This window comes from Haliotis cracherodii, unplaced genomic scaffold, assembly GCF_022045235.1.
Source record: "Haliotis cracherodii isolate W230 unplaced genomic scaffold, xgHalCrac1.p SCAF_3, whole genome shotgun sequence".
NCBI classification, from domain to species: domain Eukaryota; kingdom Metazoa; phylum Mollusca; class Gastropoda; order Lepetellida; family Haliotidae; genus Haliotis; species Haliotis cracherodii.
The window spans coordinates 28,522,051-28,531,560 of NW_027266286.1; positions in this window are offsets into that span (position 1 = coordinate 28,522,051).

Below are 9,510 nucleotides of genomic sequence, written 5' to 3' on the forward strand. Positions count from 1 at the left end.
ACATCGGTTTTTCGATTCATACCTCAATGAACCAAAAAAAATATACAGTCAATGCTTAAAATTAATTTCTACAACGTAGAACATATTTAATCTACAATAGTTTAACCAAAACAGACAAAAATGACGAGAGTGATAAACATTCAAGGTGTATGAATATATACTGTGGCGTGACGTTTAATTTATGCACATAACTTCACACGCCTACACAGTCAGTAGCCAATCAACAGAGAGGAGGATCAAAACAATATTCATATGACCTGTCAATTTAGGCAAGAGGCGAGAAGAACTGCAACAGTCAGACTGAAACGAACCGAAAGAAATATGTCCGGGAGAAGGCATGGTCAGTTACCGCCAGATTCAAACATTAGTTCCCTTAACACGGGAAAACACAGTTTGAAAACTGCTAGTTAGAAATGAAACCTGAAGATATGAAAGTTGTGGAACCGAGGCGAGCGGGGAAAAAACAAACGAGCGAGCCTGCACGTTTGCTGTTTCAATCCTTCTCGGACTTCGGTTTCAAAGGGTAGTTTGGACAATGAATATGCATAAATGTCGCAAAATGTCCTGAGTATGACAATACACGTAAGCAGAAAGGGAATTCCCTCGACTGTAATATTGGGATCCCCCGACATTCCACAGTAATAAAAGTAGTGCGCCTCGGTGGGCGTGGCTTAATTTTTTACATTCATTGGGAAATGAATGCAATAACACGTGACAAGCTCAACGAATCAGAATGCAGGAATTTCAATAAACACAACGAAATTTTAATTATCTATAAACTCAATAACAAAAGTTCGTGTGACACAAATATTTTAGTGTATTTTTCAAACAAGTAAAGCTTGGTTTTCAATATGTAGTACATGTATGGAATCAAGTCACAAAAACGCAACTGCTACAGAAAAGCATGCATTCCATGCAAAAGATGACTTTTATGCCAGCCCCATGCATTTCACTACCCAAGAATGGGTATAAACGGGATTCCATATGCATTGTTTAGCATCGTGCTGACAACAACCACTCAGAAAAACAACAAAGTTACACAATTATTCAACATTACGAAATGCTGGCAACGTTGGCAACAGACGACGAATGCGGCCACGCGTAACCAATAATCGACAAGACAACTGGATTCGAACAACACACCTACGAAATCGATTCCAGCCAGCAACAGTGACTGCAAGATGCATCCCTGGAATATCTTGAACCATACGTCGTCGTCTCAGATGTGCAGGAATTGTCGCAAGAAGACCCGCCAGACGTCCCATTTTGACAGGAAACCACCGCCAAGCACGTCTACAGTGGTGCAGACAGCGTCTTCGCTGGACGGCCATGCAGTGGGGACAAGTTCTATTCACTGACGAGTCTCGTTTTCACCTCAGCCACAGCGATTAACGGATTCGAGAGTAACGACGTCGAAGTGAACGTTACGTCAATCACTGTGTTATGGAAGAAGATCGGTTCGGGGGCGGCAGCGTTATGGTATGGGGTGGGATAACAGCAAGACAGAGGACCCGTTTGATAGTGGTAGAGGGAACTCCCAATGGAGAGCGCTACCGCGACGAGATCATCGACATTACCTTTCAACATGACAAGGCCCGGCCTCATATTGCTCGACAACGTGAATGTCATCCCCAGGCCGGCTCGCTCCCCTGATCTATTACCAATCGAGCACATGTGGGATGAGATGGATCGGCACCTTCGACGTCAACTACGTGTTCCACAGACACTCCAGGAACTTCGAAACATGCTCGAGCAGATATTGACAGATATCCCACAGGACTTTGTGCGACGCCTGGTACATTCCATGAGACGAAGATGTGTTGCTTGCATCGCAACCTGAGGTGGACACACACGCTATTGATTTGTAAATTGACATTTTGACATGTTCATGTTTTTTAAGCCATAAGGCATTTTCTGAAGTCAGTATGGCAAATTAAACCATTTGAACAATTACGGGAGTATTTTATCCGTTGCAAACCGAAATTGTTTCAGATTTGGTAAAAAACATAACTTTGCATTAAATCTTATTCAATGTCACAGGAAGTTTTGTTATTCAGTATATATGGGTCTATGGCCTTGATACAGAATAAAGTATTTATTGATTGATTGAATACAACTAAATTGAAGGGAGTGTACGAGCAATATAATTCCTCATTCTTGCCTCACGATGGACCTTCACATTGTAGGGGTGCCGTCCAGGCCGCAGAAGGCGCCTACACCGTCAGTGGCAACTCCTGTGTTGCTGCCAGGAAGTAGATGACCTTCACCGTCACCTTTGACCACATGGAGCGTCCCAGACAACGGAAGCACATATTGGTTGTGCAATAAAATATATAAGCAATGCTTCTGGTTATGTTTATTTCTCAGGTATATTTATCAATATCCGTTGACGTTCAGTCCCTAAATAATGTTTAAATCATAAAAAATATTTTTCAAAAATAGAACTGTCATTTTTTCAAAAACCCATGATCGTTGGTTCGATTCCAGGATCGCCAAGATTATGTTTCTAGTTTTGTCAGCACCATACCTGTTCTCGCGGCTTTCACCATAGTGGTAAACGTCTGAGGCCTGCATCACTTCCGGTGATGTAACTGAAATACTGTTCAAAGCGGCGTTGAACCTAACTCACCCTGGTCCAACAGGTGCTTTGTCCTGTCGGTCACGTATAGTAAAGCTACTCCGCTATAGCTAAACCACTCAAACCAATACACTTTAAACAGTGCCACTCGACCTGCACGTACGTCCAGATTATCACAGAAGCCTGGGTACTGTGCTCATCCACCTTGAGTGGACAGTTGCAAGTGTTTGTATACACTGGTGTGCCATTCGAGGGTTTTAGCTGTACTTTATATGGATCACAAGGAACAGTTTACCGGAAGAAAATAGCACAACATTTCCACAAGCAACGTGGACTCTGTAAAGCATGTTTGCTTGTTTGTAGCGGCTCTTAACAAAATTCAAGTTATATGACAGCCTGTAATAGCTGAATCTGGACCGGACAAACCATAGGTATTGGGGTGAAGTGGGGTTGTTTAACGTCGCGTGCAAGATTATTGCACTTATATAGCGACGTGTGTGTGTGTGTGTGCGTGCGTGCGTGCGTGCTAGTCCGGACCTATGCCGATTTATAGTGCTAGCCAACTGAGATACCTTGCCGCAGTTTAACATGAACACCCCACTCAGACACAGAATACTGACTACGAGCCGTTTTAGCCCCGTAATGCCGAACGCCAGCCAGGATAACAAGTACCATAGTTTAACGTCTTTTGGTAGGACGCGGCCGGGGATCTAACGCCGGACCTTCCGCTCTCCGAGCGGACGCTCTACCACAAGACCAGAGAGGATCCGTGTTAGAATAGGTCTTCAGCAACCCATGCTTGCCGTAAAAGGCGACTATGCTTGTCTAAGAGGCAACTAACGGGATCGGGTGGTCAAGCTCACTAGCTTGGTTGATGAATGTCATCATATCCCATTGGCGTGGATCGATGCTCATGATATCAATGACTGGGTTGTCTGTTCCAGACCGTCGTCATTTTGCGGGAATATTGGCGAGTGCGGCGTTAAACAACAAACAAAATATTCGGGAGCCTGACATCTACAGCAGGGAAACGCTCTTGACTTGTCACGGGTCGGTCGTCCACGTGTGACGTCATGTCAACAAGACAACCATATTTAGTTGGTGCATCTGTGGAATTGATAACAACTCGGACAATTCCTTGGCCGAGACCGATAAGGGGCAGAATTGTACACAACCGGTACATGGAGCACAACATACGGCCAATTTGCTACCACGTCAACGGTCAGGATTTGAAAGTCCAGAAAACACTCCTCCCTTCAGCAGGCCACGAAAACAATGTCCCGACATCACTGAAGTCACAGCGTATCAAATTTGATGAAATTCTTTTTAGAACCACTATTTCTGGGCAACAACTGTCTCCATGCTTTCACACGCTGGCTTTGAATCCGTGAAATCTTTAAATTGACAGGGTCAAAATAAATCATGCAGAAATATCCGGCTCGTCTGCAGCCGGACAAGTGGCTTTTACTCGCACTCCAGTTCCATTTGTAATCACGTTGTACCAGCAGGCTCATTCACAGTGAATCTGCAGGTTAATAATGAAGCACACAGATCGGGGGTTGTCATCTATTTTTGTAATAAAGTCTTGTCCTAGGTAATGTCAACAAACATCATTGTCAGCCATTGACAGTCTCGAGGTTTGAGTAAGCAAAATGTAGGTCAAGTTCTGCCACATCCAAGTTCGTGTTGTAGACGAATTATTTTTTGTAATTATTTACTGGGGTTAATAACTAACGAGACTTGTGTAAAATTAGTACAGAAATATATTCGTTAAGCATTTTAAAACTTTCTACAAACCGTTATCCCTACAAATGGGAAATGGCACATTCGATTTCCAAGACTTGGCGGGTCCAAAACAGTGCACAGCAGGTTGCAATGAAATTAAAACTTATAGTCCGTTTGACTGCAAATTAGAACGATGAATTGCAAAATCCAGAAAAGTGTATCAAACATCAATACGGTACTTGACCATGAATACCCTGTACCCAAAAAAATCTGAATTTTGTTCATTTTAAGACCCATGACGGATGAGGTTCTTTAAGAAACTATCATGTAATTTAGTATAGAAATCTGTACATGACAAGTAGGGGGGACAAACCGTGGAAGGCACAGCGCAAGCACGCATGGACTGCACGTTCTGTGGTAGGAGATATGACAGAGCGTTAGAGGGGCCGTCTCATGATAATTTCAGTCGCAATGCCATAGATCTCGTCACTGCTGGTGCCTGAACCGACTGCCACTGTTGCTGGCCGTAGTCCATCTCGTGACCAATAACGTGGCTCTATCTCGTCAACGACTGTGGCCACACAACGCCTCCATGTGTCTACTGTTACCCGACCAAGGGATTCATTTACGAGTTGTTCAACGTCTCGTAATTTGAACGTTGTGTTCGATCGTCCAACGTCACCCTTGACGATGCCCCATACCAACTCGATTGGATTCAGGTCGCAGTGATAAGGTGGCAGTCGTAAGACAGCGTGACCCTGACCATTGATGTAACTGTCAATTTTATACACGGGGTCAGGTTTCATAGTTTTGATGATTTCATAGAGGTGTGGTTTCGTCGCTCGAGAAGGAAAGGTAATGTTCCTCCTTTGCAGCCAAGTATCCATGTCTCCTTTACGGTTATTAGAGGTTGGAGTCTTGCTTTCTGGATCCTGCACACTATGATACGGTGCAGTGTCCATGACAATGAGAGACTTGGTAGGCAAAGCAGGGACTAATTATCTTTCACCCACTCCAGAAATACATTGCCGTTCATTTCTGTGTGGTAGTCGCTGTTGTCTTTGGCCTTGGCTCTGAAGACGAGGTCACAGTCTGGTAGAAAACCCTGACTAGCAGAACCAGCATGGAGAACTACGAGTCTTTCACCCCTTTCCCATTGGTAACTTTCTACCAGACTCCTTACAGTCACCACTGGGTACCCACCGACTGCTGGATGTGTGTGATGCATTTACCCATGTCTCATCTAAGAAGACGGGCTAATATCCTTCCTACGTTTCTGCTTGATGGTACGAAGGTAATGATTTCGGAGACGAACAATGTCAGACCGTTCACACAACACAGCCCTATTTTCTCCAGTTATCTTTTTGTATTTGTAACCAAATGTATGCAACAGCTGCCATAGTTTGTACTTTGTAACACGTAAATTATGGTCAGTTTCAAGGTGTTTCTTCAAAATTCTTAGGGACAGGTACTTATTTTCTGAGTACAGTTTAACAATTTCACGTCTGACTTGATCGATCTGAAAACTGTCTAATTTATCAACCTTGCGTGGTTTTGACATGTTCCCTACCTCCTTGGCCTGACTATTTGTATCTCGTCGACTAACAACATTTTTAAGTTTCTGAGGGGACATACCAAGAGCCTTCGAAGCTCGTTTCAAGAATTTATTAATTGCATAAAAAAGGCTTTGCTCTTTCTGCTTCACTTCTAAAGAAATCATACACATTCAACATCAACCGTTTAACATCTGCTGAGTAGGGCATCTTGTCATTGAATGAACACGGTCACTGTAGCACGTGCAGACCGTGCTTGCGCTGTTCCTTCCACGGTTTGGCCCCCTACGTGTCATGTACACATTTCTATACAAAATTACATTTTAGTTTCTTAAAGAACTTCATCCGTCATGGGTCTCAAATTAAACAAAATTCAGATTTTTTTGGGTACAGGGTATTCATGGTTAAGTACCGTATTGATGTTTCATACTTTTCTGGATTTCGAGTTATTTTGCAATTCATCGTTCTCATTTGGAGTCAAACGGACTGTAAGCAAAGTGTTATAGTCTGGATGGATCGGACTTATATTAAAACCACGATCAATATGACCCAATTTCATGACCTGCAACATCTGGTGGAAAAACCTGCACTGGGTTAGTGAGTGAATATGGTTTTACGCCGTTTGGATTTCGAGTTATTTTGCAATTCATCGTTCTCATTTGGAGTCAAACGGACTATCTTTGAACTACTGAAGATAATGGGTACCTTCAAGTTGAACCTCCAATATGCGTTACATATATACTCAAACGCAAAAGAAACGCAAGTGTTTTTTAGCAAATAGGTAACAAACACGGAACCAAAAATTGATACAGTTTTAGCATGTAGTGAAGCCTGAAGGCGTTATCAATAGTTTTGGTAGCATTTTGGAAGCCCCGAGTAAAAACGCAACATAAAAAACGAATCGCCAAAACGCACCATTTCAATAAATATGTGGGTATCATGCACCCATTTCTCGCGAAATCGAAAATGCACGAATTGTCACGAACTGTAGTGGGTATAAAACTGGCCAATTCTTGGACCTACCACTTCTTGGTCAACAATGCCACGCCTAACTCAAATTGAGAAACCACAACCACAATTAACCGTCTCCTGCATCGATACAATGCTACAGACCACAGATGACCTTCCTCGGAGCGGTCGTCCTAGGGTCACCACACCTTGACAAGATCGGCAGATTACCTGTTAACACCAGCGACATCCGTTCTTAACTGCAAGTGAGAGTGCTCGACAGACCATAGGAACACAAATCGACACATAAGCCGGGATACTGTGATCCGACGTCTCCGTTCCAACAACCTCAGATGTCGCCGACCAGCACGTCGTCCTGTTCGCCCACCACAGCATCGACAAGCACAACTTCAGTGGGCACAGGGTCATCGCAATTGGCGTCATCGTGAGTGGAGGCGTGTGATCTGATGAAAGTCGCTTTTGTGTCTCCCATGCAGACGGAAGAGTGAGAATTTGGCGGCGTCGAGGGGATCGTTTCGCTGACAGAAAACGTTGTGGAAAGGGATCGGGGGGGGGGGGGGGCGTCACTGCTCAGCGGTATATCGACTAAGTCATCAGACCCCACATTCTTTTTTTTTTGCACAACATCAAGACTTTCCAGCAGCACAACGCTCGTCCCCATGTTGCCAGAGCTACCATGGCCTTTCCGCAACAACTGAACATCCGTGTTCTACTGTGGCCAGCCCTCAGTCCTGATCTGAACCCCCATCGAACACTTGTAGGATTAGGTTCAAAGGCGTCTGCACAATGTGCGCCTACAACTGCCTATGAACTACGCACAGCTGCTCTGGATGTGTGCAGGGGGATCCCTAGGGCCTTCACCAATCGTCTGATCCACTCAATGTGCAGGATGTGTGGCAGTGATCAATGCTAATGGTGGTCACACTAACAATTATGTCATCTGCCTTTTAATCCATTAAACTGTCAGTCAAATTTGTCAATCTTGCCCTATTACTATTTCTTGTCTTTACTGTTGAAAATTAAAACATGTATACTGCATACTCGACTTGCGTTTGTTTTGCGTGTGAGTATATAAACACCCGTGACGACTTTTCGGAATGTTCCAAGATTGCGCCAATACCGTTTTCAAAGCGTTGTCACGGTAGAATTGATAAACCAACTGTTTTGAAAAAATTTGAAGTAGTCCCGTGTAGAGAAGATACTTATTTTAATTTGTAACCAAGCGCTTAAAAAAAACAAAAACAGGTTTATCATAATTTATCGTCAGACCAATGCAGGTTGCAGGCTGTGGAAGGGGGTTGAAATGGGGCATCTTTTAAACAAAATAAAATTGGTACAGCATTTTACTGCTGTGGTTTTATCCCATGCAACTGTTGGCAATTTGGGATGGCGGGGCGATCGGTAGTAAGGGACCTCATAGGGTGATCGTCCGGTGGGGTGGGGTGGGGGGGGGGGGGGGGGGGGGGGTTTGGGCATGAACAAATGTTAGATAAAAGGGGTTGGGAGTGTCGACAAAAATGATAGTCCTTTATTCAAAGACTGTTTTTAAACGAAGTCGGATAATCCGTAATGCTTTTGCTTTGTTTTGACGCTGCACTCGGCAATCTGCCTGCTTTATAACGGTGCTCTGTAAATAGAGTCGTGACAAGACAATCCAATGATTGACGGTATGAGCATTGATCTATGCAACTGAAGACGTATCAACCAAGTCAGCAAGACTTACTACTCCAGACGCCTCTTATGACAAGCATGGGTTACTGAAGACCCATTCTAACCCGGATCTTCACGCGCTTGTCTTTAGAAATGTGCATAATGTGTCCTCAACTATCTCCGACATCTCGATTTCTGTTTGTAGCCCCTTTGTACCAATACACCGTTATGATCCAAGTTATCACAAAAAAAATTAATACCAGAATTCTGAACCCAGCTGCAGCTACACGTATTCGAAACATTCCAGGGTTGAACCATTAACAGGTTTATCGCCCGTTTTGGTTCGCCCAGACACAAGATGAAACAGTTCAACCAGATCATTTATTACACAACGGCGTGGTCACATAACACCATGATGGCGGTGGCATCCTCGTGTGGGCCAGGGTGAAGGACGGCACGTTCACGCTCTTTACTCACAGGCCCCAGTCTTGCTATTGAAGGTCTTGCTTTTATCGAGTGTTTTGCCTCTACAAACAGGACAAACATTGTCAGAAAACAATGCTCTCAATTTGAAAATATGCAACAGGTGTTCAGGTACCTGCTGCTAAATGTTGCTTAACGCCTCACTCAGCAATATTACAGCTTTAGGCTGTAAATAATCGGGTCTGGAACAGACAATCGAGCCACACAATTGGAATCTGCAACATGCATCAACCAAGTCAGCGAGCCTGACCACCCGATCCCGTTAGTCGCCTCTTACGACAAGTAAGATTTGTTGCTGAAGACCTATTCTACCCCGTCACGCCATGGGAGGATGACATGCAATTAGTCTGACAGCCGTTCGAATTTGTCGCTTCTTACAAGCACTGGTCATGGACCTATTCTGCGCAGCCCCGTGAAACGGGGGTTGAAGGTTGGTCCAAGATTATTGCACTTAGCGACGTGTGCGTGTCTGCTTGTACTAGTCCGTACAAACTACTATTTTATAGTGCTAGCCCAACAAGCCGGAGGCTCGTGGTATAAAACCGAGGGACG